The sequence below is a fragment of the Entelurus aequoreus genome, linkage group LG03, assembly GCF_033978785.1.
Source record: "Entelurus aequoreus isolate RoL-2023_Sb linkage group LG03, RoL_Eaeq_v1.1, whole genome shotgun sequence".
NCBI classification, from domain to species: domain Eukaryota; kingdom Metazoa; phylum Chordata; class Actinopteri; order Syngnathiformes; family Syngnathidae; genus Entelurus; species Entelurus aequoreus.
In genome coordinates this window covers 88706622-88713318 of record NC_084733.1, presented here as the reverse complement: position 1 = coordinate 88713318, position 6697 = coordinate 88706622, and the positions used below count along the sequence as shown (strand labels likewise).

The 6697-nt window shown below is 39.6% G+C and overlaps 1 protein-coding gene across 1 annotated transcript in view; it reads left to right on the top strand.

Moving 5' to 3' along the window:
• The first annotated feature begins 445 nt into the window (after positions 1–445).
• Positions 446–6697, top strand: part of LOC133645847 (proline-rich protein 5-like) — a 31321-nt gene continuing 25069 nt past the window's right edge. Inside the window, exon 1 of the mRNA XM_062040754.1 lies at positions 446–740. The gene's annotated coding sequence lies outside the window, so the exon portion shown is untranslated. The remainder of the gene's footprint in view (positions 741–6697) is intronic.

The following is a 6697-nucleotide window of genomic DNA, read 5'->3' as shown; positions in this document are numbered from 1 at the left end:
ATCGGTTGAAAAATGTGGAAAAAATGGTGGAAGTTTGAAAAACGGCCAATTCATTTGGAATGGGGAAAAATGTCCCGGAAAACCCTGGAATTTTGGGAAAATCTGGGAATTTTTGGAATTTGTCAAGGGAAAGCCCGCGATTCCCGAATAGGCTGAACGATTCGAAGTTGGAATGCTTTGAATCGGGTTAAAAAAAAATGTGGAAGGTAGAGCGCGCCCAAAATCTGCCAAAGAAGAAGAAGTTGAATAAATAGATGCATTTTGCACACAAATAGACAAACGGTAGGAAATGGCTGGATGGACCGATATCAATTGATCACACAGTTATCCATCCACAAGAGATACCGCCGCCGCTCCGCGGTATCGTCGACGTCCGTGTCGATCCGCCCCAACCCCAGCGCCACACGGCAACAACTATCAGTTGCGCGCGCACGCGTCACAGCGGCGGGTGGTCGTCGTCGTCGTCGTCGTCGTCGCGTGTGCAACGCGGTCAAAACAAAGCGGCGGCGCGCACGGGAGCGAGCATAGTCGCGTGCTTCATGAATGAGTCCGACGCCGCCGCCGTCGTCATCATCATCATCATCATCGTTTACCGGAATTACCACCGGAGCCTCCATCCGCCGGATGCCCGGCCGGGAGCTCACATCGTCGGCTAGCCAGAGCAGAGGCGTCCCCCGGATGAGAAGCGACCTTGCGTCGGCGCCACAGCAACCGGAACCGGGCGACAGGAAGACGGAACGGTGAGTAATGGAAACTTTGCGTCCACTATTGTGTTGTTTTGTTTTTGTACACTTTTTTTTGTGTGGGATGTGTTGCGTCAGTTGGGCTCACAGGTAAGAACAACGTGGACTGTTGCGTGTGTGTGTGTGTGTGTGTGTGTGTGTGTGTGTGTGTGTGTGTGTGTGTGTGTGTGTATGACTGGCCATTTTGCGTGGAAAATTAATAACACCCGCAGCCAGATTGCACAAGGCGCAAAAGGATGGTGGTGGTCGACAAAGGGGAGGAGGGTGCATGGTGGACAAAAGGTAAAAAAAACAACACAAAATAAAAGCCTCAGACTGGCAGGTAAGAAGAGGCCTCCCTGACCTTTGACTCATGACCCCCGCACGTTGAAAAAAAACGCCCTGATAAAAGAAACACAACGTTGTTAGCCTTTTGTCTCAGCCCAGACTGCCGTTCCCGCCTTGGGCCAGAGGGTGGCGCTGCACCGCCTCTTACAGAAAAAGGGGGAGACACCCAAATAGCAGCAATGTCGGGGCCTTTTACTGTGAAGGTCTGCACATGCACCGACACGTCCCTTGTCTGCTTGCACCGTGTTTGGAGTGCGAGTTGAGCAAATATTGCGAAACACTCGCCCGGGTGTGTGTGTGTGTGTGTGTGTGTGTGTGTGTGTGTGTGTGTGTGTGTGTGTGTGTGTGTGTGGCAATAACCACGGCAGGTTTCATGAAGTCACGTTTTTTTTTTTGGACCTCAACAGGGGCGTCACTAGCTTTTAAGGACAGGGGGGGCTTAGCCCCCAGGAGATGCAGGATGCGAACGTAGCGCACGAGCACAAAACTTCACAAACGGCTAATAAATACTTATAAATGATTCATTGTTATTATTATTATTATTATTTCAGTGGGTTTAGTTTCAATGTGTGTTCAGTACAACAACAAACGTGGGTTTGCACAGTGACATTTTGTTTACAGCATCAACAAGAAAAAATGACTTGCATGATCCTTCGAGATACACTGAAACACAATGAAAGTGGTGGCATTAGCATAGAGCAGGGGTGGGCAATTAATTTTCACCGGGGGCCGCATAAGCAACCCGAGCACTGCTGGAGGGCCACACGACAATATTTCAATTACAATTTCAATATTATTTTTGATATACCGTAAGATAAATAATAATGATGATAATAATAATAATAATTAATAATAATTTAATTTAACCTCACTTAACTTTATACAAAAGCAGATTGCTTTTGATGGTCACTTTATCCTGCATTGTCCAACATTTTTCCCCATCAGATTTGGACAACCACCTGTTGTTAAAAATAGTTTTTAATCATATTTCTTTTATATTGTTTTTTATATTGGTTTTATATGTAATTGTTTTTTCTTTTTATTCAGTCATTGGTGGAGCTAAGGATAACATTTGAATATTGTTTGTAATATTGTTGTGCAGCACTTTGGAAACATTTTGTTGTTTAAATGTGCTATATAAATAAAGTGGATTGGATTGGATTGTCACACCTGCCAGCTTGTCCCATTTCAGTCCTAACATGTCCAAACACGCATTTACCTATGTGAACAAGTCATTACCTGTGGTTGTCTCTTTAATTGACTGCATGGCTGCCACCTACTCCGTGATTTGAAAGTCTGCAGTTATCCCACGTAAGAAGAAGAGCAGCTGGAGGTGTCACGTACATCACAGATCTCATCCAAAGTTAGCGAAAAACAGTCCAAGTCTCCGGGCATACAGCGCAACAAAGTTCAATAAGCACTCCTTAATAAACTCTCCGTCAGAAAACGCCTTACTTTTTCTGGCGCTTTTGTGAGAAATAACGAAACTTGTCCTGACGGCTGCATCTCTGGGGGTGTGAAATATGGCACAAAGTCCTTGTTGGGTTTGCAGTTTTACATCAGCCTCCCTTGCGCGCGCTTCATCAGACACATTCCGGTATTTTCCCTCGTGTTTCTTCGTGTAGTGGCGATTAAAATGATATTCTTTAAACACAGCAAGCTGTGTACCACACATTAAGCACACGGCTTTACCATTAATTTATGTAAAGAAATACTTGCCAGTCCAAAACACGCCATTCGTCATCAACTTTTCTTTTTTTAGCGTCTCATCACTTGTCGCTGTGCACCTGCACTCACAGGTTCCCCCCGGACATATGGCATGAATAACACATTTCAAAATAAAAGCAGCACAGTTGTATTGCGCGCACGACATAGATGTTTTTTAAACTTTATTTTGTAATTTGTTATTGCGCCGTTCAATTCACTCACAATCGCACACGCGCATACGTCCACACGGAAGTAATACAAATAACGCTTTTCAAAACAAAAGCAGCACCGTTGTATTGCACACTCGACATAGATACTTTTTGAAATTTATTTTGAAATTTTTGATTGGCCTCACGCGGGCCGGACAGGGATGCGCAAAGGGCCGGATGCGGCCCGCGGGCCGTACAATGCCCAGGTCTGGCATAGAGGCTAATGCCACCACTTTCGCTCACAATACAATAATTGTTTGAGATTAATGTAGTCCCGTCGTCCCGGGGACGGTAAAAAAAAAATGCACGGGACGAAATTAATGATGGCTTTTAACCATTTTCTTTCTTTTTATGTATTTATTCATTTTACATTTTATATTAAATGTCTTGGTTTTTCCACCCTCTGAAAATCCTATGAAATGTTTAACAAGCCATCCTATAATAATACAACAGCTATTAATGTAACAATACAATAAAACAAATATATTTAATGATTTTGTTTTCATTATTTTTAGAGATGTCCGATAATATCGGCCGGCCGATATTATCGGCCGATAAATGCTTTAAAATGTAATATCGGAAATTATCGGTATCGTTTTTTGTTTTTTTTGTTTTTTTTTAATTAAATCAACATAAAAAACACAAGATACACTTACAATTAGTGCACCAACCCAAAAAACCTCCCTCCCCCATTTACACTCATTCACACAAAAGGGTTGTTTCCTTCTGTTATTAATATTCTGGTTCTTACATTATATATCAATATATATCAATACAGTCTGCAAGGGATACAGTCCGTAAGCACACATGATTGTGCGTGCTGCTGCTCCACTAATAGTACTAACCTTTAACAGTTAATTTTACTAATTTTCATTAATTACTAGTTTCTATGTAACTGATTTTATATTGTTTTACTTTATTTTTTATTCAAGAAAATGTTTTTAATTTATTTATCTTATTTTATTTGATTAATTTAAAAAAAAGGACCTTATCTTCACCATACCTGGTTGTCCAAATTAGGCATAATAATGTGTTAATTCCACAACTGTATATATCAGTATCGGTATCGGTTGATATCGGTATCGGTAATTAAAGAGTTGGACAATATCGGAATATCGGATATCGGCAAAAAGCCATTATCGGACATCCCTAATTATTTTAACAATAGGCTAATGTATATTACTTTATATAGATTCGACAAGAAACACAAAACTTAAAAACGAACTTATTTACAATTGCAGACACAAGGTTCTTGTTCTGCAGTGCTGTGTGCTAATGTGCTTCGTACACCTGCAGGACCGCAAGCAAGGTCGCAGAGAAAATGCGGACTGGATTTTGAGTGATGTGGGCACTCTCTATATCAGGGGTGGGCAATTAATTTTTACCGGGGGCCGCATGAGCAACCCGAGCACTGCTGGAGGGCCACATCGACAATATTTCAATTACATTTTGCTCAATATTATTTTTGATTTATACCGTAAGATAAATAATAATAATAATAATTATAATAATAATAATAATAATTAATAATAATAGTAATACTTCAACATAGTGTGTGTAACAGCATTCCATGACTAATATAAATAAATTAACATTAATAATAAATGACAGTAAAATAAGCACACGTATGACTGAGGAGTCATAGTGTAACTTTGTGTGGTGTTTGAGTTGTCCGACTTTTTGTGTGACCCTAAACGCACCAGTGGTTTAGTGGTATGCGTGTTGGTGACAGATGACAAGTTGGTTTTGGCCTGGTTTGTACGGCAGAAAATGACTCGTTTTTCGAGATAGAAGTGTTTTACTCATGTTTTTGGTGTGGTTATGGCCGAATATAAACAGTTTTGCTCAATAAAGTGATCGATATAATTCCTGTCCTCGAAGCATCTCGATAGACGTTACAATAATTGAACGGTGTTCAATTGAACACCGTTAGGGCCGCTTGTTGTCACTGTCACTCAAAGTTGCGTTGCAAAATTACACAGAATAAATGTGCTTATTTTGTTTAGAATTCAGATGGGATTTAATTTGGTGCGCGGCATATATTTGCTGTGCGCAGAGGACGCTCGAGCAGTGCGCAATTGCGCAGGCGCGCACCTTAGAGGGAACGTTGCTTGGCAGTCCATGTCTTGTTGAAAACACGCCATTCGTCATCAACTTTTCTCTTTTTAGCGTCTCGGGTGTAAACCGTGCATCACTTGTCGCTGTGCACCTTCACTCGCAGGTTGCATACGGACACACGCCCATAAATAATACTTTTCAAAATAAAAGCAGCACAGTTGTATTGCGCGCACGACATAGATGTTTTTTCAACTTTATTTTGTAATTTGAGATTGCAGCTGTTCACATTCACTCACAATCACGCACACGCATACGTCCACACGGAAGTAATACAAATAACGATTTTCAAAACAAAAGCAGCACCGTTGTATTGCTCACTCAACCTAGATACTTTTTAAAATTTATTTTGTAATTTATAATTGGCCTCACGCGGGCCGGACAGGGACGCACAAAGGGCCGAATGCGGGCCGCAGAATGCCCAGGTCTGATCTATATGAACAAGTGGAATGGATTGGATACCGACGCACTAAAGAGGCTCTCTACCTTACGCTATGAAGTGAGGGGAAACTGAGTGAATAATGACAGGTTATATGATTATTTATTAAAACTCATATTCAGGCCACTTTATAATGAATATGTCGGCATGTATTTGTAAAAAAAAAAAAAGATTTTAATTTTTTAAATTTTTTTTAACACCAAATTATTTAGGGGGGCTTAAGAACATTTTAAGGTTGTATTTTTAAGGTTGTATTTTTTCTCTAAAATTGTCTTTCTGAAAGTTATAAGAAGCAAAGTAAAAAAATTAATGAATTTATTTAAACAAGTGAAGACCAGGTCTTTAAAATATTTTTTTGGATTTTCAAATTGTATTTGAGTTTTGTCTCTATAGAATTAAAAAATGTCGGGCAAAGCGAGACCAGCTTGCTAGTAAATAAATAAAAATTAAAAAATAGAGGCAGCTCACTGGTAAGTGCTGCTATTTGAGCTATTTTTAGAACAGGCCAGCGGGCTACTCATCTGGTCCTTACGGGCTACCTGGTGCCCGCGGGCACCGCGTTGGTGACCTCTGCCTAAAGGGACATGGGGGAATTTCAATTTTTCATTATTTTTTAATTTTTTAATTTTTTTTAGACATGTATCTCGTGCGCACGAGAAATTTTCTCGTGCGCACGACATAGAGAAACCTTTTATAAAGTTATAAAAAAAGAAAGGAAAAAAAAATTATAATTTAAATTTTTATTTTTATTTTTTAGACGTGTATCTCCCGCACACGAGAAACTATCTCGTGAGCGCATGAGAAACTTTCTCGTGCGCACGAGATACATGTCTAAAAAAAAATATATATATTATAATTTTTCTTTTATAACTTTATAAAAAGTTTCTCGTGCGCACGAGAAACTTTCTCGTGCGCACGAGATACATGTCTAAAAAAAATAAAATGTATCATTTTTTATTTATTTTTTTTTTTAGACATGTATCTTGTGCGCATGAGAAACTTTCTTGTGCGCACGAGATACGTGTCTAAAAAAACAAAAAAAAATTATAATTTTTTTTTTATAACTTTATAAAAAGTTTCTCGTGCGCACGAGATACATGTCTAAAAAAAATAAAATTTATCTTTTTTTTTTTTTTTTAGACATGTATCTCGTGCGC